This window comes from Oryctolagus cuniculus, chromosome 1 (assembly GCF_964237555.1).
Source record: "Oryctolagus cuniculus chromosome 1, mOryCun1.1, whole genome shotgun sequence".
NCBI classification, from domain to species: domain Eukaryota; kingdom Metazoa; phylum Chordata; class Mammalia; order Lagomorpha; family Leporidae; genus Oryctolagus; species Oryctolagus cuniculus.
In genome coordinates this window covers 24,390,106-24,415,320 of record NC_091432.1, presented here as the reverse complement: position 1 = coordinate 24,415,320, position 25,215 = coordinate 24,390,106, and the positions used below count along the sequence as shown (strand labels likewise).

At 38.0% G+C, this 25,215-nt stretch overlaps 1 protein-coding gene across 6 annotated transcripts in view; it reads right to left on the bottom strand.

Annotated features, from left to right (window-relative positions):
- LRRC4C (leucine rich repeat containing 4C) overlaps nucleotides 1-24,321 on the bottom strand; it is a 1,373,254-nt gene extending 1,348,933 nt beyond the window's left edge. For all 6 annotated transcript variants that reach the window (XM_051826000.2, XM_051826012.2, XM_051825996.2 and 3 more), the window contains exon 1: nucleotides 23,375-24,321. The gene's annotated coding sequence lies outside the window, so the exon portion shown is untranslated. The remainder of the gene's footprint in view (nucleotides 1-23,374) is intronic.
- Between the last annotated feature and the right edge of the window lie 894 nt (nucleotides 24,322-25,215).

Here is a 25,215-nt window from a genome sequence, read left to right as displayed (position 1 = left end):
GGTTGACTTCCATTTTTGCTTCTAGGTCCTTGACTTCTGACATTAATTATAGAATTTGATACCTCAGGTTCCCTGGTGACTTAGCACTACGAATATTACTTCCTTGATGATTTCTGGAGTTGACATTGTCCATACCCAGAATTCCTTCTGTCAACTCAGGTCTGCAACTGAAACAGCACCATGCAAGTGGCTCCCAAAGTAGTCATATATTTTAGGGCTGCAGCAGCAAACTGACACGAATGTATAGCCCATATCCACGTTTTCTTTGACAGCTTGTGCTTCCCATAGTGTGCTTGCAGAAGCATTGTAACTAATCAAGAGTTATGTTCCTTGAAAAGCAAGCAGACTCACTGTCTCTTTTTCTCATCTCTCCCCGTTCCATGTTTTTATATTAGCTATACTTTTCAGTTATCTATTGCTATATAACAAATCACAGTGAAACTCTGTGGCTTAAAGCAACAATAATTTACCAAGGTGTTCTTGGTCAGGAGCCATTTTTTCAGTTCTTTGCTCCACATTATATTACCTGGAGTTGCACACATGAGGAGAGTCTGTTGGGAGCCTGCTGAGCCTGGAACATGCAAAACAGCTTGTGATCTTCCCAGTCCTCCCTCCATGTGATGTCTAAACATTTGAGTCTTCTAAGCTTGGCTGTTGGTGACTCAAGAGAGGAATGGAAGCTCTCAGTCTTCTTCAGGATTGGGGTTGAGTATTTTCTTGCAGGTATTTCAACATTAGGAGAATTGTTACCCTTGCTGATTACATTTTTCCCTGGGAAGGAAGATAACCTGCATAGCAATGGCAGTGCAAGTGTGCCTTCTTTCATTTCCTTCCTTCCCCTTCCTTATTTTCTACTTTCCTTTCACAAATATCCAATTATCGATTGTATAACAGATATTAATATAAACAGTGCACTAATATGTAGTCCCTTTGAAGAGGTAAACATAATTAAATATTCCCCAAATGGTTATATGGTTGATGTGTGTGTGTGTGTGTCTCATCAAAAACTACTTCTGCCACTGCTATGAAGATCTCTGGAAAGAAAGTGTCCATCCATGCAGAGTACAGTGAGGCACCTTAGAGGAAAGGGTTCCCAGTGTGAAATATCCTTTGCTATTTAAAGACATAAAAGCCTTCCCTGATATCATAGTAATGTTGATCAAAGTCAAAAAGTAGGAATAGATAACAACTATCAGGGAAAAACTTACTATTATGGATTGGTGAAGAAGACTGGCACCATCATACCTTATGGTTAAGTCTAGAAATGCCTGTAGGCTTTTGAGTTGTGAGAACAGTGGCTGAGTATGTGAATGTGAATCCCATGATGTCTCCTCTTGGTGCCCTCGCTTGGGGCATCATCTTTACTCCTGAGATAAACAGTAACAACACTGACACAACAGTGAATAAGCAGGACTAGCTATGAAGGACACTGGAGAGAATGGTACAGAGATTGCAAGGATATGTTTTGAAGACCAGTTCTCAAGCTTCTTAGTGTTTGAAACTCAAGGAACTTTGACATCTATCAGCTCCTGGAGATGAGATGGGAGCAGAAGGGGGCCTCAAAGTAAGACAAATGACATTCTGGCCAAGTTGGGCAGATAGATAATGATGTTTGTGTAATAAGCAGATGGATAGGCTCAATGACACCAATTAGAGCAACCACACCAATAATACACAATTGAATTTTTCCATTGTACCTTAGGAATCAGTTGTCATATATGGCATAGAATACAGCCTACAAAGCTCATATGTCTGCATTCAAGCTCCCATTCTAAAAGCACCAGCAATTATTTTTACACTTTATATGCCTGTTTGCAGTCACCATAATAAGGATGACTTTGAAGATACAAAATAATTGAATTATTACAAAGATCCAAGAACAACAGCTGGAATATATTAAGCACTCCATAAACACTACCATTTTAAAAAGTATTATCTAATTACAACTCATGGTAAGTGATTGGACATTGTCAGCTATGACAGCTATTTTTATACCCACTGGAATTGAAAATACCATGTTTTTCCTTTCCTTTGTTTCTTCCTTCACACTAGATAGGAAATAAGTAAAATAATGGATGCTTTTAGAAATTTTAGTCACTTTCAGAGAGCCAAAGAATTAACTCAGACTGCTGTGTGCCAGGTCTTAGACAACTATTATACTTGCCCTCAGGAAATGATTGTATTTCAGGAATTCAAAGGAGATTTTGGTGACATACTGAGCAACTGGCCAAATGCTCAGGGAATCACAAATATAAAAGACTGGATAAACAGGAGATGTTTTCTCCCCTTCTCCCCATGTGAAATCTTTAACCATTTGAACTGGGAGGGAACAGAGCTTAATTTTGTTTTTTTCTGTTCTTTATGGATAAGAGCTGGTTCATAAATAACTAGAAAGACTATGATCATAATCAGGATATGTTGCCTAATATAAAAGCAATATCATCTAACACTGAGTATTCCTGTATTTGAATACTAATTTTTATTTGTTCATTTGAGTGGGTCATTAAGGCATTTGCTTACTTTTCCTCCCCACTACAATCTATGGGATTCCCATAGGCAGAATCATACATGATGCTTTTTCAAGTTTCATGAATCATTATAATACTTCTCAATTGATCAGATCACATATTATCAGACAAATCTGAACCTATCATTAAATAAGAGCAAAACTCACATTTGTTTTCTAACATTAAAATATATATAATTAAACATACATAGTTACTTTTATTATTTACACATTAACCTTAATTTTTATATTTATACTGTATTACCAGATTTTCTCTTCATGTATTTATTACCAAAAACATTTATTGTGTTATGTGTTGTCCTATTTAGGCACTAGGGTTAATTAAAAAAAAAAAAAGAACACCATGATATCCAGGATGGAATCTTACATTCATCTATAGTTTCCAATAGAATGGACAATGGGAAAAAGTCAACAGCCTCATAGTCTTGATCATTTCTTGAGATAAATTTAGTTTTGAAAAAAGAAAGACACAAAAGAGATCTGAAAGAGGAAAAGAAAGAAGAAAGAGACAAAGAGAGGAAGGAAAGAAGCAAGGAGCCTCTTTTTGAGCCTGCTTGGTGCATCTTCAAAGGTATAATGATGGGGCAGCTCTACCCAGAGGTCTCAAGCCAGTTTTACCTTCAGTCATCATGTTTCATTTGCAGACTAAACTAGTTATTCCCATGTTCTTACATAAGCCTACAACTATAAAGCTCTTAGACTTTCTGGACTCTGCATTTATCTCCTGAAACAAGATTGCTGAGATAGTATTTGTGCTTCCACACCTGTACACCCCCACACACATATCTAGTTGAATGCCAGGATTTCCCTACTCCAGATTCTCCTGAGAATGAATGGACCAACTTGTATATATTAATATATTTATGCAGATAACGCATCATTCAGTGGCTTATTCAAAATGTTCTACTTTCATGACAATAGGTATTGGTTGTTTGGGGAGACTTCAAGGCCCACCTTTACTTTTGTGGTGGGACATGCTCATTAATTTGGCCCAGCATGGAATTACAGAGACACCTAGTGGTCAGGTCACCTACAAGAACAATACTCAGAGGACTTCCTTCTTTCAGAGAGGCCTTTGGCATTGTGCCAGCAACAGTGGTAACTAGCCAGAAAAGTTAGGTTGAAATGAGTCATTACATCTAGCTTGGAAAATTTCAGAGGAAAATAAGGAAGATGGTAAATAATAATGCCAAAACCAAAATGAATTAAACTCAATACTACCTGTGAATATGATTTTAGAATTTCTGCTTTCCCAGGCACAAGTTACCTCAGCAGAATTAGCATATCAGAAATGGCACAACAGGCTATGGAAACATGTATATGAAGCTTCATCTACACATCAAAATACAAGTTTCCCTAGGAAAAGTAACACAATGGCTTGTATCACTCATTAACACTTCATTGTGAATTAGCAAAACTCTACTCATGAGCAAGGGTAGAACTTGAAAATTCTAGGGAAGAAGGATTAAAATTATGCTTTCCTGGATTGCAGGATGTTTTTGTCATCAGGCTACAGTAACATCAGCAACAATTTTAACAAAATTATTTTTAACTAATAAAAGGCTGTTATAGGTATCAAAGTTCTGATACCTATAACAAGTGGATTATAGCTATCCCGTAATTCTGAAAGATAGGATGCATTTGAAAAGGAAATAGAAACTAAGGAAAGAGGCAAGTGGAAATATGTAACAAAACATACACATACACACAAGTATACAGCCATGTAAAATCTCACACTTAAAGGCACACAAGCAAGGAGCTCTCCCTTCTCATGGCTAATGCTCTGGAGGATTTCTAAAATGAAATATTGTGCTAAATGCAAATATAAATCCTAGATGCCAGTGTTGTGGTGCTGCAGGTAAAGCCAACTCCTGCAATACTGGCGTTCCATATTAGAATGCTGTTCAAGTCCTAGCTGCTCTGCTTCTGATCCACCTTCATGCTAACGTGCCTGGGAAAGTGAAGGATGATGACCAAGTGCTTGGGCCCCTGCAACCCATGTGGAGACCCAGATAGAGTTTCTGTCCCCTGGCTTCAGCCTGGCCTAGCCCCAGCAGATGCAACCATTCAGAGTGTGAACCAGCAGACGGAGATCTCTTTCTCTCTGTGTCTCTCCCTACTCCTCCTGTCACTCTCCCTTTCAATTAAGTAAAATAAATATTTTTTTAAAAAAATCTAAGCCCAGTACAATGAAAACAAAATCAGAATGAGCTCCTTCTCTCCCCATGGGTGTTGTTTTACTAACTAATCTGCAGAGAGTTAAGCTACAAAATTTTCATGACTAGTAGGACATAAACGCTAGATGCTCCCAGGAAAGCCGGGGTTCCTCTTTCAAAGTCAGAATTTCAGAACATCTGTGATGTGATAGGTCTTGTTTGAGAGACACATATAAGCCTATTCCCAGACAAATATTTCTATAGTAAAACCAAAAGGAACTGGAAAAAAACTAAAACCCATCAACAAGGGAATGCCCAAACATAAAGTGTTACAGAGTCGGGAATTTTGAGCCATTGATATGAATGAACATATGAGTACATAACTGAAATTTCTCCAGCCTATATATTTTTTCTGTTTTATGTGTTTATGGATACTATGGGATTCAGACTTTCCACCCTATCTTCCCTCCCTTTCTCTTCCTCCCTCACCTATTCCCTCTTGTAATTTTTACAAAGACCTATTTTCACTTTACTTTATACTCATAAGATTAACTCTACACTAAGTAAAGAGTTCAACAAGTAGTAAGAAGATAAAAACACTGTTCCTCAACAGTGGAGACAAGGGCTGTAAACAATCATCACATCTCAAAGTGTCAATTTCACTCCTATACATCACATTTTTAGTACTCTATTAGTTACCACAGACCAAGGAAAACTTACAGTATTTGTCTTTTTAGTACTGCCTTATTTCACTAAGTATAATAGCTTCCAGTTTTATCCATTTTGTTGCAAACGACAGGATTTCATTTTTTTTTAATACTCGGTCATAGTATTTCATAGTGTATATAGGCCATAATTTCATTATCCAGTCATCAGTTGATGGACATCTGGGTTGATTCCATATCTTAGTTATTGTGAATTGTGCTACAATGAACATGGGTGTACACATCACTCTTTCAGATGCTGATTTCATTTTGTTTGTGTAAATTCTAAGAAGTGGAATTACTGGGTCATTTGGTAGATCTGTTTTTATCTTTCTGAAGTATTGCCATACTGTCTTCCACAGTAGCTGTATTAGTTTACATTCCCAGCAACAGTGGATTAGGGTATTATCTTTTTGTCCGCATCCTTGCCAACATTTATTGTTTGTTGATTTCTGTATGAGAGCAGAATGGGCACCTGTTTTCCTTCAGGAGGAAGGAGAAGTATCAAAATAAAGCCAGACTATCTTCAATAATATCCCTCAGGAAACATTGATTAACAAGTAGCATGTTATATCTAGACAGGAGTAAGGAGTTCTGAGGTTCTATTGCACAGCAAGATGACTGCAGAAAAAGTGCTGTATATTTTTCTAAAAAAAAAAAAGATGGTTATTGAATATTTTCCCCACAAAGAAATGTTAAGTATTTGAGGAGATAGGCATATTTACCTTGATACTACATTACAGAATACATATATTTCAAAAAATCAACCTAAAATGGTGTATCCACAAAAATGTACAATTTTTATACATCTGTTAAATTTTTTTCTAAATAAAAAAATAAATACCCCATAGAACATTGTAGCCTGCAGGAAACTGCCCACTTAGTGTTTCAATGAGACACCAGTAGCTGTTGGGTATTTTTTCATTCATTTACAAGATACTGCATAGAGAAGAAAATGTGGGGAGTGAGGGAAGAAGGGATTCTGTAGAAGGTCATATTCTACCTTCTCTCGATGCCCTCATAAAGCACCCTGATGATAACAATATGGGAGTTCTGGTGTCAGTGTTCCAGGAGTAGTAGCAAGAGGGGTCTGCAGCTCCAGTCACTCGGGTCTGCACCTTGTCGCCAAGAGAGGGGCAGATGCTTATTCCTACCAGCACAACCTATCAAGCACAACACGGCTCCCATATTACAGCTCGTAGTGCTGCATTGCTCAGTGTTACAGCTCTCTCCTCTGGCAGGGCACAGCTTCCTCTCTGCTGGGTTCATTGAGTGTAACCTTCTGGGCGACAGCTTCTCTGCTGGGTCCATCCAGGAGTGCTGCCATCCCCTGGGTTGTGCTCCTCTTTTCTGCTGTATTTTGTTTCATGACCAGGAAGAATGCGGCACATGGACAACAAAGGAGTGAGCAAAGTGGAGGAAAGCTCTCAGGCAGTTAAGATGGCCTGCCCTGTGGTGGCTGCCCTGCCTGCCCTGAAGTGCCTCTCAACTGCCTGGCTCAGACTTCATGTGTTTCTAAAGCAGGAACTTCTCCCGGATGGGTCGACTAATATGCTAATGAGAATTGCTACATGAACCAATCATAGAACTGACGTTGGAGCAGCCCATTTCGCACAGAGGTGTGCAGAGTACTCGGTCAGGTCCATTTGGCAGACTCTATACCATCTGAAGGTTACATTGTCTGTTTCTCCTCCTCCCTCAGAGCTCCTGGAGAACTATGTCCTGAACCTTTTCTTTCCTTTGTTTTTTCTTTCCTTCCCAGGGACCCCTGGAGTCCCTCTCAATAAGAGCTCAACATCTACGAATAAGGAAATAATGCAAACTTTCAGAGGACAGAACATGAATTATAAAAGTCTATGAAATTATTTACCTATGCCCTGGTATTCTTTGTTTACCAACAGCGTAAGTTTTAGCCTTTATTTATTTATTTATTTATTTTTTGACAGGCAGAGAGGACGGTGAGAGAGAGAGACAGAGAGAAAGTTCTCCCTCCAATGGCCACCTCGGCCGGCGCACTGTGGCCTGCGCACTGCACTGATCCGATGGCAGGAGCCAGGTGCTTCTCCTGGTCTCCCATGGGGTGCAGGGCCCAAGCACTTGGGCCATCCTCCACTGCACTCCCTGGCCACAGCAGAGAGCTGGCCTGGAAGAGGGGCAACCGGGACAGAATCCGGCGCCCCGACCGGGACTAGAACCCGGTGTGCCGGCGCCTCAAGGCAGAGGATTAGCCTAGTGAGCCGCGGCACTGGCCAAAATCAGTGATTTTTAAAGAAGAAAACTTAATTCCAAATAGGGCTTCTACAGTTGTAACTTTCTTTTCTGAAAGTATTTTCCTATTTACCCATAATTCTATATTTCTAATATTCTTCTTCTAAGTATTATTCCAATTACTTAACTTACTGTGTAGTAGGCAGATATCTTTAATAGCTTTCTGAAAGTGTGGATCTAGGTCACTCCTATCAGAGTGACTTATAATTAGTTATTCAAACAAATGTCCATAGGTCTGCAGCAGAGTCAGTCAACACCTGAAATCCTTCCAGGAATGAACATTTTCTGGCCCCTACTGGATATCCCTGAGTTATTTGTTAAAACATCAAAACTCTGCCACCGGCATTGCAGGTGGGGGTCTTAATCTGCTATGCCAAGATGGTGACCCCAATAACTTCTTAAAAGCATTAAAATTTGAAAAGCCTATTTATTAGCTCCTATGTTCTTATCGGAAACAACCTCAGACTTTGAGTTTGATGAGGCATCATCAAAATGTTGGATCAACTTATGTTACTTCTGTAAGCTTCATTTTAATATCTGCACAATGATCTTCACCTGATAATTTGAGCCACAGATGATAAAATGCACAGAGAAGGATTCCATACACATCAAATTCTGCAGATAGAAGAGCTATTACTATTATGATGTGCCTAAGGATATTCCTACCATCTGTGTCCTAGTATTTTCCACTTACCTCCTAGGAGTAAGCTAGGGTGAGACTTCCTACTTGGGAAGTATGGAAGAACTTTCTACCATCAGTAATAAGAGGAGTATGCATGGCAGCTTGAAGGCTACAGATCTGCTCAGTTGTGGCTCAGAGAGCAGCTGGTAATACAGCATTCATATCATGCTGGCTCTGCTAAGAATACTCTTTCTATTCTTGCCTGCTTTTTGTTTTGTTTTGTTTTGCTTTCAGACTGAGGTGTTAGGGAAAGGAGCAGTATCTGAATGCATTTCACAATTATCCTGCTTTTTCTAAACCAGAAAACCCTCCCAGCCAACTGCAGCAAAGAAGAGGTTGGCTCCAGGTTCCTGCAAAAATCGGAGTGGAAATTCAAAATGCACAAATCCTGCGCTCTTGGATTTTCAGTTAGAGAGAATATTGATGTTGTTCCTTTATTGCAATCACAATCACTGAAAATAATAAAAGGGATCCATAACTAAATATAATACTATAATTCTAAGATGATATTATAAACTATACCTGGATTGGGCAAGAGAACATTTATATTAGAACAATATTAGAATGTGATTCCACTAATATTTTATAGAGCTACTACTGCTATTCTTATGTAAAGCATTAATCTGTTTTAAAGAATATTTGTAGATAAAATATTCCATGAGTGCAATCCTCCTGTGGTTTGACAAAAACTATTAGATCCAGAATGTCATACTCCATTACTAAAGAGAACTAGTAGATCTAAAAAGCAGAATAAAGTATTAGGTTCTCAATGTGAATTTACTGAATTAATGGTGGTTAATATTTATCAAGTATTTGATAAGGATCAGGCACTTAGGTATGTGATTTATATACATTATTTAAAATGAATAGGTAGCTAAAGCTTATGTGCCTCCAAAACCAATGCTGTAAGAGAGCATTTATCCTCACATGCTCACATGAGAGTCACATAGGTATTTGCCAATAAACGTTTCCATACATAATACAAGAATTATGTAGGTCATCATTCCCCAAATGAGTTTCACAAAGCACTAGCAGATTACTAAAAGTTAGCAGACCTTCGATAAAAATAGTGCTCCATAGCCAGATAGGTTTGAAAAACACTAAGTTAGATAACATTAAATAAGGTTACATAATATATAACTTCTTGAATTCTTAAAATATTAAGAAAATAGCATGAAATGTTTTCAACAGAATAAAATATAGGGACAGCTTTTTCTCTGAATACATAGTAATTCATATTTTGTTTTTTAAATGTATTCAAATATATTTCATGGCAATTCTGTATTATGAAATTCTCCCTTTTAAAGAAGTGCAACACGGCAGGACCATGTTTTCTCTCCTGGTATTTTTGTAATTCATTTAGTCTCCATAATTTTCCTTTTGTTTCAGTGGGCATTTGGGATAAAACTGGAGTTTCTGGCATGACAAAGGAGGATAAAGAAAGAAAACCAATGTCACTGACAAGAGAGACCCAAAGCTTTGTTTGAGCTCCTGAGAATCCATGCCAGATACTAGCATCTGCCTCTACAGGTGAAAAAACAATCTGAAGCAGATCTATGGTAGTGCCACTCATCTTTTTAAGCAGCCACCACCTTCCTAGACAAGACATGCAGTCTTGCCATTTTTGGTTCTCATGCAACTAATCTCAATTTCATATTATCAGCTTTTTTTTATGAAGGGGTAGATTTATCCATGGAGATATGCTTGAATAAACAAATTTAAAGTTCCCTAGTGGCAATAATGATTGTGAACTTGGTTAGAAAAGGAGCTTTTACAGAAATGAGGCAGCAGCTCCCAAAGCTGCCGGATGTGTAAAAACCTTCACAATCATCACAAAAAGCATATTTTACAAAATTCCACTTCTACTTTTGAGGCAAAGCCAGTTGAATTCAGGTTACATCCCACTTTTGCAAACCATTTTTCCTTGAAGATCACAGCATAACTCCAAATGACCTATAGCAATGTATCTCATAAGCTGAATGAAAAACTGTGTGTCCTTTAAGAATACCTAAAACTAGCAACTGTACCATTCTTAAATGAGGCTCCAACGTGCAGCATGCATGAAAGGAGGAGAAACAATCACCAATACTTCCTCTACAATTGATTTCAATTTAATAAATGTAATAAAAATGTAAAGTACCCAAATCTGATAAACAGGTGAAAAGAACTTGGCCACCTGCAAACCATTTAGCTTACCCTCCAATTTTGACCTAAAGTATTCACACATTTTCAGTCTTTCTGCTGCAAAAATCCTACTGCTACAGACATCATTCTAGCTAACACAGGTGTTAGCTGGGCTTCCAGAAATGGAGGACATTAGGGACCTGATATGGGACATGATAACAAACTCTTACTGTACACCCAACTCTAGCATCCTGAGTTAAGTAATCCCTCCAAATATAATCAGAATGCTCACAGACTAACTACTGTAGGCAAGGTAAAACTAAACTTAGTTGTACAGTCTAGGGTTCTTAAATCATGCTCGCATTTATCTTTTCCTTTATTATATCCAAACTTGTTCATGCTGCCTTTCCAACCATATAATTGTTCCCTGTTTCTCTTTTTCCCTCATTATCACACACACACACACACACACAGAGAGAGAGAGAGAGAGAGAGAGAGAGTCCAAATACTGTTTTCTCTCTACAGGGGATTCAATGAGGGTTCAGGGACTAAAAAAAAAAAAAAAAAAAAAAAAAAAAAAGATAGATAGATAGATAGATACAGTTCATATCTTCACAGTGTCTGCAATATGTTTGTAAACTCACCTCCAGGACTTTGTTGACACTTCTAACCCTTGTGCTAGAAGGTCTTTTGCCCAATTCCAATGTCTCCTTATTTGTCACTTCAGTTATTCATTCCATCATTTGTTCTTTTTATGAAACATGACAAAATGTCACTACTCTTTTGTGCCAAGGAGTATGTCTGATCTGGGTATAAACGATAATTATAATACTGTTCCCATCTTAGCGTTCACAAAAGGTATGCTAGATGAAGAAATAGATAAATGAGTTCTCACAAATAATAGGTAGCAGACAATGTACTTGTTGTTTAAATTCATATTATTGTTTGGTTTTCATGCCACCATAAATTGCTTATTAAGCATAAAGTAATCTATCATATTTCAGGCAATTAGTAGACACTAGATACAAAAGCAGAGGGGTCTCATTTTTTCACTTTCTAATGATGTAGACATGCCAATACAAGATAACTGAAATATAATAATACAAATTGTAAAAAGAGTTCAACAAAGAGCTGAGATGGAAGGTAACAGAGAGGTGATTTTCTTATTAAGCAAACTGCATTTATATGTTTGCCAGACTGAATGCACCAAAAGACCTTTTAAACAGTAAATAAAATTCTTAGGAACAAAGTAATCTGGAAAGGAATTAAAAAGCCACAAAACTACAGGGAAAATGACATCACATTCAACTTATCCAGGAGCAATAGAAAAGAAAGCAAACAGAGAAGTCCATCATGTCAATTATAGAGTAGATCTCGTCTTGGAAGGCATACTTTTAGTTTAAAATATGCTGTGAATGTGACCATACATCCAGTAAAGGGTAAGCTCCTTGTAAACAGGACCTGTGTCTTCTCAAATCCTAACTCTGACAATAATTAGCTGTATTTCCATTGACTTAAGCTCTCTGTGTCTTAGTGTCCTCACTTGTAAACTAGGCCTAATCACAGTTTTATTCATATTTGTACATCCCCTTTGCCAGCATAGAGTAAATATCCAAAACCAATTGGAAATAAATTAAATGAAATGATGTGCTTTTGGCTCAGTGGTTAAGTCTCTTCTTGGGACACCTGTATCCCAGATTGAAGTAATTGTTTAGAGTCCCAGCTACTCCACTTCCTGGCTACTCTACTTCTTATCCAGCTTCCTGCCAATGCACGTGCTGTGTGGCAGAAAATGATGGCTCAAGCAAGTGTGTCATTGCCAACCATGTGGGAGGTTACAGTTTTCTTGGCTTCAGTCTGTTCCACCTTGGTTGCTGGGCCATTCGGAGAGTGAATCAGGTGATAGATGATCTCTCACTGTCTCTCTGTCTTTCTACCTTCCAAATAAAATGAAATTAAACTTTTAAAAACTTTTTAAAAGAAATGTATAAAACAATTACCCAGTTTCAAATGATATATTTGACTAAGCACCATTTTGAATCTATTAAAACTCCATGAAACATAATTTATACCTTATGATATGAAGAGTGCATGGTTCTCTGAATCCTAATACGTTGATATTTCAGAAAGCCAGGAAGTTAGCATATAATCTGCTTTTTACTTTTGTCCCCAAAGTTTACTGGAACAATTTGAGAAGCAAGTGTCCTGCCTCCTGAGAATAAGTGAAGAACAACTTCTACAAACAATTTAGTCAGGGAAAATACTGTGTCTGTAAAGACTGTGATGTGATAATACCAGTTTGTGTGTCCATGATGGTTGTACAACCCTGAAAGCAAATAAAAATTAAGTAAATGTAACAGCACGGTGTTCCAACACTCACACAACATTCTGATTACTAGAAGTATAAAATAGTTTGCTTAGAATCACAACCTCTGTTCATTTCTTCCTCCTGTGAGAAATCTTATCAGCAATCCATATGTACATGTGTACAAATACTTGTGTATTTCATGATAACATTAGCAATTTCAGCTATCACAGATGGGTGAGTGTGCATATATGCACGCATAAGTGAATGTGTGGTATATTGTTAACATCCTTTAGGTTTCCTTGAAAGTTTGTCTTCTGTTTTTATTAGGTTGGCTTGCTTAATAGTGTTTTTCTCTATGCTGCCCCTTCACTAATTGGGCAAATGTGATAATTTGTAATGGGTCTCCAACTCATTAGAGTAATTTAGTCAGGTTCTACTGTATTTAACCAAATACACAGATGAGGCTGCTGTGCACATCTGTTTTTTGAGCTTTATTTCATATGCATCCACAATATTTATACCCTAAAATTGAGAAATGATTGTCCCTTAATCAGCTATTTGTTATACTGGGCTACATGAATATATGCAGTGTCACACATAAATAATTTTAGGATAAAACATAACAACAATTAGCATTTGCATAAAGCTTTTAGTTTACAAAGCTTTTTCTTATGTATCCAAAGAAGATACCCATGTAATCCCTTGTGAAAAGGTATTACATTTTGTAAGATGACTTAGAAGATGGATTTCATAATTTTTGCAAATGTAAGTATCTGACTTATCTAGACATTTGCTATATGATCATAGATATTTATTTAGCCTCCATGAGCACAAATGTTTCCATCTTTTGAATTTATACATCTATTCATATATTTTACAGAGAGGAATCAAATGTTTATAATGACTATATAGTTGCAGATTGATGATTCTGATTTGGCAGGTGAGAGTATTGTCCTTTTATAAGAGGGAGGGTGGGAATGTGGGTGGGAGAGAGGATAGAATGGGAAGCATCTTATTCTTTTAAATCTGTATATATGAAATACATGAAATTTGCTCACCTTATATAAATAAAAAATTATATTAAAAAAGAAACATATTTAATTACATGGAAGTAAGATAGCTAAAAAATACTCATATGTAATTAGAGTTTGATGATTGTGAGACCAGAATTTTATTACAGAAAGATAGTGTCTGCTCTCATTTCTAGTAAGAAGACAGGGGAGTAGCTAATATCACAAGAACTAGCAAAAGCAATGCCTCTATTCTGAAACCCTAGGTTGCTTAAAACTGTGTTGAGTGTGAGAACTAAGACTAGAGAAAATATTACGTATTTAAAGAGATTCAAAGATGTCATAAAAAAAATAAAAGTTGAAGCCAGAGTATGAGACTAAAAGTATAGAAATCCTGAGACAAGAAAGCAGGAAACCAAGAAGTCCTAGCAGGCCAGCAGGAGAGACAACAGTATGGAAATGCCAAGACAGGAGCTGTTGCTTGACACTGACACTGTTGCATCATCTGTGGCTACCACTTGATAAGAGAGGTAGGGGCAAAGATAACAGGAGCAGAGAGGATTTCTTTATATTCTGGACACTCAAATTAATAACTGTTGGAGGAGGGGGTACAGGTAAGCAGAATAGATATGGGGGAGGGCAAGACTTTCTAGAACTATACCAATGCTGAGACAGGACAGGAAATTAGCTCTTTTTCAGTGTCTGAATCTCTTATCTCTTCTCTGATCAGAGGAAAGGGACAAGGGGTTATTCCAAATGGAAGCCTAGCAAGTAACTCTGTATTGGCTTCACAGAAAGTAGAAGCCATGAAAAAAGATTGGTCTAACTGAATAGTTTCTTCCTATTCTACAAAAGTCTTTGTTGAGGTAGAAGATATTTAACCTATTGGTTAAAATGCCTGCATTACAGAGCAGACTATCTGGGTTTGATTTCCAGTTCCTGCTCCTGAATCCAACTTTTGACAATGCAAAGCCTAGGGAGCAACATCAACAGCTCTAGTCATTGGGTCCCTGCCACCCAATTGAGAGATCTGGATTAGGTGCCTGGCTTCCAGCTTTGACCTCTTCCCAGCTCTGACCATTGCAGGCATTTGTAAAGTAAATCAGTATGTGAGAGCTTATTCTCTCATTCATTTCCTCTCTCTCTCTCTCTCTCTCTCTCTCTCTCTTAAACAAAGTCAAAGTTAAAACCAAACCAAACCAACATATCTGTTGCCTCTTCAAGTAGATGGCATTAGCAGATACACACACACACACACACACACACACACATAGATACATACATACATACACCAGATAAGAGGAACAGAATTTCATTTAGCAAAAGCTTGTTTAAAACACTATGGTAAGGCCCATAGTGATGGAAGAGATAAATATCAAACTTGAAGCGTCAAAACACATCCAAGAGAATTATATCAAAAAGATACAATAAATCAGAGAGAAGAAAGGGGATAAAGGGGATAGCATCAATTCCAAGTATGAATATATAAATTCCAAGGACTTGCACAAGGGATTCAGATCCCTAATCTCTGAATTCTTTACCATGAAATTTTAAAATGTCAATTTGTTGGGGCCAGTGCTGTGGCATAGAAGACTAAGCCTCTACCTGCAGCACTGGCATCCCATATAGCTGCCTGTTCAAATCCCAGCTGATCCACTTCAGATCCAGCTCCCTGTTAATGGCCTGGAAGCAGTGGAAAATGGCCCAAGTGCTTACGCCCCTGCACACAAGTGGGAGGCCTAGAGGAATCTCCTGGCTCCTGGCTTCAGACCAGCCCAGCTCCATCTATTACAGCCATTTGGGAAGTGAACCAACAAATGGAAGACCTTTCTTTGTCTCTGTAACTCTGCCTCTCAAATAAATAAATAATGTGTTGTACAATGTGAATTAATGCTATAACTGGTACTCAAACACTACTATACACTTTGTGTTTCTGTGTGGGTACAAACTGTTGAAATCTTTACTTAATATCTACTAAATTGATCTTCTGTATATAAAGATAATTGAAAATGAATAGATGTAAATGGAATGGGAGAGGGAGTGGGAGATGGTAGGGTTGAGGGTGGGAGGGAAGTTATGGGGGGGGAAAGCCACTGTAATCCAAAAGCTGTACTTTGGAAATTTACATTTATTAAATAAAAGTTAAAAAAAAAAGCTAATTTATTTACTCAGTTTATACAACCTCTCAAACACACCCACACATACATGAGGGGTATCTGTATTATCTTTTGATAAAGATAAGCTAATTTTACTGTAAAAAGTTTAAAATCCCTGCTTTTTAAGTTTTTCATAATACTTATTTTCCATAGACTTTTTGAAGTCCTCTAGTGCCTGTGTGTGTGTGTGTGTGTGTGTGTTGTTTGAATACCAACAATAGATAAAGATTTAATTGGGAAGCAGGTGTTTGGCGCAATGGTTATGACTGCTTGGAATGTTTGCCTCCTAAATCAGAGCGCCTGAGTTCAAGTCCTGGCTGCACTTCTGATGAGGAACACTCTAGGAGGCAGCAGATGATGATTCAAGCAGAATCATGGGTCCTTGCTACCACTTGGATTGAGTTCCCATCTCCTGCTTATAGACTGTTCTAGCTTTGGCTGTTGTGGACATTCAGAGAGTGAACCAAGAGAGATGAGATTTTTCTCTCTCTTTCTCTTCCCTCTTCGGTTTCTCAAATAAATAAAAATAAATAAATTAAAAAATTAAAAACACATATAATTGGATATCTCCATAATGTATAAGAAGCTAGAGAATTTGGGAGAAATGATAAGGTTAAAACTTTCTGTTTTCTTTGACAGTATTAAATCAAAGGAATATTACTACCTCTTCTCTTTATCGTGAAAGCTTCAAAATGTAACATTTTCTCCCATTTCAAGTCAAGCAATGGATTGCATTCCTAAGGTCATATATTTTAAGATCTGACTTTAGGAAGAATTCCTCCACATGCAGTTCTGACTTGGTTCTCTTTCTTTCTCTAGTTTCCTTGTGTGCTCTACAACCAAACCACTCATTTTTCAAAAACACTTTCCCCACTGACATCAATATTACTGGAAGATAATTTTCTTCCCCTCTTTCATAGTTGTGTAGCCAGACAGACAAGGCTATCTGTTTTCTGTTTAACCAAGTAATACAACACTCTTTTATAATCTATAACACTGTGTCATACAAACACATTTATGCATACTGAAATTGATAAGATATTTCATGATTACCACTACCCTAATAATTGTTTACTAAATATATAGAATTATTTTTGTAATGGGATACTGAGCACCAGCTACATCCTAATCTCTGTTCTAGGTGCTTTTATAGTATTTTTTTAATCTTTTTACAAAGTAAGATAGAGAGTTAACAGTATAAAAATCATCTGCCCAAAGTTACATAACTAATGAATATATAAACACTGAAAGATAGGATTCTTGCCACACATTCTACAAATGCTCTCTCATACCACTCACTATTTAGTTTTACAAAGAAAGCTTTCACTTCACTTTTTTTGAACCCTGCAATCACAGTACAATAGCTTACATGGCATCAAACATTCCAATCAAATTTAGATAAACATCAAATTTAAATAGAGATCTGCCTCAATCTATGACTCCATCTAAAGATCACAGAAATGGGTTGATGATGCTGTACTGCATCAGGGGTGCACTGCTTCTGGAATAGATCCTTCAGTTACCCCTGGAGACACTAATCCACATATTTTCACTGATAAAATGGGTTCTGTTATAGGAACAAGATTATTTGATTTTGCCCAAGACTATCTATATTCAGGGGGCCATGAGAAGAAATATAAGGTTTATAGCTTAAAGATGAAAGAAATCATAGTGTATGACAATAAACATGAGCTTTGCAGTGAGTCAGAATTTTTGAAAACACAATAAATCCTTTTTTGCCTTATTAGTAATATGGGGATGATAAGGTTAATTTGTTGATAATTTTTGTAAAGTGCATTCATAAATAATCTAACCTATCTAGCACAATGCCTGGCACATATAATACACTTGTTGACCATATGAGGTAACAAATTATAACATTAAGTCACCTTGATGCACGTTGTCAATACAACTTCCATATATTACATAAGCAACTTCCTTAGTGCAAAGCGCAGCTCCAAGCCCAAATTCCAACGCCTGAGACTGTGGTAAAGACCCATGAACTGGTGTTTGTTATTGTAACCACTTCACTTCCTTCTTTCCTTTTCTACTCTCTTAGAATTGGTTTTTATGGAATGGAACTTTAAAAAGCAAAGAGCACAGATCTTCCTTCCTTCCCAGCTAGCCATAAAATAGAATTCATCCATTCATTCTAAGGGTAGAAAGAACCCACTATCTGAAGGACAAAACCCTACTCCCTTCATGCACGGGGAAGGCTGACTCTGCAGAACAGAAATACCTGGGTCAAGCGGTACCAGCCGTGCAGAGTTAGCAAAGCAGGGTTGGACTCATCACTGACAGCTCAGCTCCGCTACATTAATAGGAACAAGGCTTTTTACATCTTTTGCAATATGTTATTGAACTAAATAAAGGTCATACATGGTGACACAGCCTTCCATGGGTCAGAGTCTGGCAGAAGACTCTTAATTCTGTTTAACTATCAAGTCAAAATTATAAGGGACAGACTTGAAGACTGCAGCATGCCCTGTCCAAATGCAGGAACTGCAGCAAAGAGACATGAGCAGAGAGTCCTTGTATGCCTCCCACAGCAGTGACTGTTGTGCCTGTATCTGGTAGGTGTTTAATAAATACGCATCCTCTCACTGACTGTGAACAAAAATGAGATGTTAGATAAAGAGCAGTGTTAGCACCGCTTGCTGACATATGAATTGTTTCTGTGACTGCATATGGATGGGTGCACATGATTCTCATTACTTACATTCAGTATCATTTTGAAAGTCGTGAACATAAGTGAGGTGACATCTGGAAAGTGTGCTTTGACTACTGTTCTAAGATAGGGGCAGAGGAAACCACAATACATAAAATGAGCTAAGTTATAGAAATAAAGCATTCAGAAACAGATTTCTCTATTTAGTTTTATTTAGTTTTCAGATTGCATTTAGGGCTTTTGCCCACCTGCATAAGGAGATAAATATACTCGATTAGAGTGGTCTTTCTAATTTTTAAAACTAAATCAAGAGGAGTAAGAGTATATATGGGAACTATCGTCACAGCTCCAATTTGGCATCAAAGGTTTTACCAAGTGTATTATATAAAATCATTCTTTTATTCATCACAAAAGCCCTTATAACTAACTACACCTATCTTATGGATTAGATAATTTAGGCTCCAAAAGATTACATATCTGATCTCTAGGCTCTCCAATTACAAAGCCATTATTCACTGTTATATTCTCCTGCTGTCATGCTGTCCAACTCAGCCTTTTAATCCCAATCTATTTTACTCCCAAATGAAACTCAGTGTGACAATCATTTTGACTTGTGCTATTGTTATAGTTATCTTTTTTTATATAATTTCTATGTTTAACTCAAATTCTAATCAACACCTTCATTATGGATTCGAGTTTTGTAGTTTCCTTTTGTAGGCCTACAAACTCAGTAGTGGTCTGAAAATTTTCATGGAAAAAGATAACAGAGGCCACCATTTTTGTCTTTTCCTGATATCCAGTGCCATATTATGTGTGTATGAATCTGAAATTATACCTCCTATGGACTGGCCAATTACTTGCCAATATATGCTTGTTCATTGGCATGTACACACACACACACACAGAGATAACTAAGAATGTACTAATAAATTAATGAGAGGAATAATAAACAAATACAGGAGAATAGTCAAATTTTAGCAATGCAAATAGTGCTTACCAATCGTGATGAAAATGCCAGTTCTGTTAAATCAATTTAATTTGAAATCATTTCGGAGGAATCATTTTATAGTGTCTTGAATCATGTATGATGTCATCCCTACTCTTTTCCTTATGTTTCTACAGCACTGTATAATTATTGATCATTTTATTCCATAATATTTCTTCATAATCCTTATGATAATATTAAAATGAGATTAGAATGCTTATTTCCTATTTATAAAGGAGGAAATCAAGATTCAAAGACCTTGTGTGATTTGCTGACCATTAAGCAGCCCAGGCAAAGCTTAACTGACATCTTCTGATTCTCCATCCGGAGTTTTTCTTCTCTTGACTGTAGCCTGCACTACTCCCCCATCTTAACTGTGACTGCTGAGTGGTCCCAAGTGGCCGTGAAGATAATTGAGTGAGTTGATTTAGTCTATTGCAAAGCCCCTGGCCTATTTGCATAGACATCAATTAATCCATCTTTTCTTTTGTAATTTATTGGGAGACCCTGAGACATGGTCTTTAAGTGACAGAGAACAATAGCAAGAACACACAAAAGCACCTGTCATTGCAAAGTTAATCCCCTACAACCCAAGACTCTGAAGTTTCTTTATAGGATGTGGCTCTTTACCTAGTCACAGTAGCACCAACACCAGCATCAGCTCATTCAGTTGTGGGGTTGTTATCATGACTCAGCAATCAAGATTTCCAGTTCAGTCCACCTGGTCCTCACTCACCTCTGGGGCCAGAACTACAAGAGCTTTTTTTCTGATCCTGATCTTACCAGGGGATCTTCCTGGCTTCCTTTAAATGTTCTCAGTATCTAACTTTCCAGCTGTCAGCCCCATTCGTTACAGAAGGAAAGAGCCATTCATGTGTTAAGTGCCCTGGGTCTTAAAAACACAGAAACACACTGGAGAATGTTGGGCCTGGTTGGCTGATTGAGCAAAGACCCAGAGAAAGGCCTGCCAACCGACTGGAACTAAACAGAGAAGGAATTGGAATTTCCTTTATTCTCCCCAATAAACACAGAGCGACCCTTTGCCAATTCATTCTTTTAAAAATGCAACCCTGCATATATTTCTTCGTGGAACTTCACCCTCTTCTTTGGCAGCCTCGACAAGTGACTCCCAACTGAAATGAGGAGCTCCCCATCACTCCTTCTGGCTTTCTTTCCTGAATTCACTAAGCAAGAGATCCAACTCTCAAACCTCAAAATACTCTTTACCAGAAAACAAAGCTCAAAAAGACAAAAGAAGGCCATGGATCTGGAGCCAGTTCAGATCAAAAGCTGTTTACCATTGCTCTGACCTGAGCTGAAAATAAAGATGCAAAGTTGCAGTTGCAAAAACCCCATCAGGAACCCTTGAGATGAAGAGAGGCTCTGCACATCGCATGAGCTGTAATCAGAAAATCCTGAGTTGGCATGTACCCCAGTTCTATTATTAGCCCAGAATAAGTGATAATGAAAGTGTTGCTATTGCTAGAAGATTCACTCCTTACAATTACTGAATGCCAAATACACAGAACCAAGATATTATCTTTTAGGGGAGATAGTGTCAAGAATAATCTATGTGATTCATTTTTTTAACCAACATCACTAATTTAAATATACTCATACTGAGTGAGAATGGGAATGGGGGAGAGGACAAGTCAAAATCAAATAGCCTCAATGGAAAGTGGTACTAATTTCCCAACTTCCAATGAAGTGTTTTCAAATAACTTCTCTTTATGCAGAAAGGTTCTCACACAAAATAAATGAACTAAGATGCTGCTCTTTCTACCTGGAACTAGTTATGAAGATCTGCAGGTTCTTGAAGAGCTAACCAGCCTGAAGGAAGGCAACGACCCCACAGGGTAGAGAGAGTCCACAGTACACTGGCACGCTCCATTACCATTGGAGCCTCAGGGTTCTTCTCCTCTTAGAACAGTAAACTTCATGTGTATCACCTGTAAATTACCCTACTCTCAGGTTGCACAAATCTGGGTTTTTTCCATAAAGAAAATGAAATTTTATTTGGGGTTCCTCCTGTGTTCAAGCCATTTAAAAATGAATATTTTAAAAGCCCCTTTTTTGATAAAGGAAATATAACCAGAACCTATGGATATCAGATGAAATAGCCTGATCAGAAATAGTTGGAAAGAAATGCCTCTCATAAATTATACTGACAGGAGTGACTTTTCCTGTAGTATTTTTTTTAACCAGGAGCACTGTATGGAATGTCAGATACAAGGCACATGGGGGGGTCAAGGTGGCATCTTTTAACAATTGCCCTCTTTTAACTGCTTTTCAACATCATTATGCAGAATTAACAGGTAAAGGGAATGATAGCCCATGCTAATAACAGAGTATAGTCTCATCCTTAAGTTATTTTTTCCCCTTTGAGTAATTCCCTCTTTTAAAAAAAAAAGAAATACTATCAATAGTTTGAGCATGATGTCTGACATCTCTCATTTTGAATGCTTCCATAAATCTCTGACCTAGCCAATCATCTCTTACAATTTGCACCTTTTCTGTATGTATATGTAGACATCAACACGGAGAGAATCACCTTGGCATGCTCTCCCATACCTGGGTAACATACCTGTCATCTCTTCTATGAGTATGTTCACAGTAACAGACTTTCATTCCATGAAATGTCACCATTCCTTGTAGGATAAACATCCATATGCATTGACTCAGAAAGAGTAGGTACTATTGCTTCCACTCAAGGTCTGGGCATTTTAGAAATCTATTTACAACTTATTCTCACTTTTCGGGAGAAGCTAAGTGATGTCAATGCAGAGATAAAAATACAGATAGAGGAATGCAGATGCTGCCACAGTACAGTAGTATTTTGCTTTAATTAAAAAAAAAAACCCAGGATTGAAACAGGTGAAATATTGTCAGCATTTCACTTTGAAGAAACAAGGAGAAAAACAATGAAGGCACAGCTAATCACCAGCAAACATCTGAGAGACCGAGTTAGGCAGGATGTTGACTAAAGTCACTTGAATTCCTGATTCGGCTTATTTTTACAGCTAGGAATAGACAATTAGGAGCAATTTGCAACCATACTCCTTTCTCTAGATACTACACGTAGGGTAAGAGGATGTTCCAAAATGACAGACAGTAGTCTTAATCAGGGGACACCGCATTCAGAAAGGTTAATTAGATGCAACAGCAAGAGAAATCAGTGCAAAATTGAGAGGTTCAAAATACCAAACAATTTCCACTTTGTTCTCATTTGCTCCAATTAAGAGCTGTTGAAGTAGCTTTTCTGTATTCCACACATAAGCTACCCTCCAGAGCATATATAACTATACAAGAAATAAAAAGGGAGCTGGGGTGGGGGCCAGTGAAAAGTCTGCTATTGAGTTATCATAAAAGTCCCGATTTCACCCCCACCCCCTATCCCCAGTCTCAGAGCAGCCACTCTTGCCTCTAACTCAGAGCCTCTACCAGTAGCTTTTCTGATTGATTTTTCCCTCAAATTTAGAGAGTATTTCAAGAAGAGAGAAAGCTGAATAATTTTTGTGGATCTCATGTATTCAGAATTCACTGTTAAAATGTTAGATAAATAGGAGAGTTACAAAAATGGCAAGAGGAATTGTGGGGTGGTTATACAGATGGAAATAATCTCATTGGCATGAAAATAGCCCCCAAATGCCACACACTGAGTGCTTAAGAGTATCACAATCTCAAGAAATGTGCTTATAAACTGCATACGGATCTCCAAAAACAAACAGGAAAGCACAAACATCTCAAGAAAACAAGGACTAGGGTCTAAGTAGTCCTGTGACTTACCTTCCACACAGATCCCGAAAGTTCAGCAAGGAAAATTTAAAATCCTCTAGCTGGTCGTGCGCTACTCTATTTTCTTTTCTTCTTTATTTTTTTAAAGTCACATAGGAGAAAAATAACCAGTTTCCAACGCTTCCATTTATCTGATCTTCCAGCACTAGCAAAAACGTGTCCAAGAGACTCCGCCAAAAAGTAAGCCAAAAACTCATCAAAGGCAAAAGGCGAAGGGGGGAGTGGGGAAGGAAGAGGGTGGTGGAAGGCGGGGGGGCTGCACACTGTGAGCCCAAGTGCCCCACAAATATTTTCACGCTGTTGAAATCTCCTACTGTACGATATACCTGCTGTGGTTGTCACACAAACACACACACACACGGACACTCACACATTATCTTTCACGCGGAAGCAGGCATCCTCTCTCTCACATACACACAAACACACACACATACACACACAAACACACAAACCAGTGTAATGAAAACTGTCAGTAGTAACCTCCAAGAGCTGCTGCCTGCTGCAGATGGTACGGCTCACTGTTACCTTCCCAGATCTGTGAAGGATCAAAAGAACATCCAAAATCAGGAGGGGGGAGTTTGGGGGCGAGCAGGACAAGGTAGATTCCGAATCCCTGTCCCCCCCAGCAGACGCAGCGAGCCAGGAGCGGGTCAGTCAGCAGAGGTGTCTGCTTGCAGGGTGCCCCGGATTATGGCAAGGTTATTAATCTTGATGTGCTGCACCCCCCACCCCCAACATTCGGCAGCCTGCATTGAGATGATTGCCAGAGCTGTGTCTGTCCCTGTTCTACTGCATTTTGCTCAGCCCTCTGATGCTGCAAGTGAGACACAGTGGAGGCAAGAATACTAATAAGGTGGTTAGCTACAGTTTCTTCAAGGCGGCCGGCTTGCAGTACAGTAAACGTATACTTCCCAGTGCTCTGTGTGTGTGCCTGCGTGTCTGCAGCAGGGGACAGTGAATCCATCTCTGGCCAGAAGGCAAGATGGTTTGTATCCTGCCTGGGAGGACTATATCATCTGACTCATCCTTGTCCTGCAATGGTCATTGTCTGACAGTATTTTGCTTGAGTTAAAGAAACGGGTTTGAGTTTACTGGTTTAGAAGCCTTGAACTGGCATTTGAAAGATTAAAAAAAAAAAAAAGTGCGGGGAGACAAATTAGCTTTATAAATAGGCTCCAAGGAGACGAAGGCAAAATTTCAACATGCTGCTGCCCTGTCTGTTAAATGGAAATACAAAGCAATTGCAAAATCCAGCTCCAGCCTATAAATCCTGGAGCTGGCAAAAAGTATCTGAATTTGACTGATGGGACTGTGGATAAATGGATTCGCAGTAATATAAAAAGTTTGTTCATGCATTCTGCATGATAACTGTAGAGTGTGTGGAGATATAGGCATGGTTCATTCATTTTTAATGTGAATTAATTTTCTACTCTTTCACAGTTTCACTTTCATGTATAGTTTTATCATGTAACCATCAAATTGTAGAGAATATCTGAGTAGCACAGTGTCACTAGGGAGATTGGTTGACAATTGTCAATAGCAAGTATTACCATCCATCACACTACATGGAGTGAGCTTAGTTTTCAGGAAAAAAGTAAAGGATTATATCTCTTTTACTACCAAAGCAAATAAATGAAATATATGCACAATATGCTATGTGAATAATTCCTCGGTCCCTGGAGCACTAAATTTTCCTCTTCTGTGATTGGGTCTCATATTACAATACCACTTTTTTCACTTATATACTCAAAGAGTTCCTTCAGTTGAATTAAACTGGTTTGATCTGAAAAAGTATTAAACAGTTGGAAAAGGGAGATAAGGGTGAATTATGG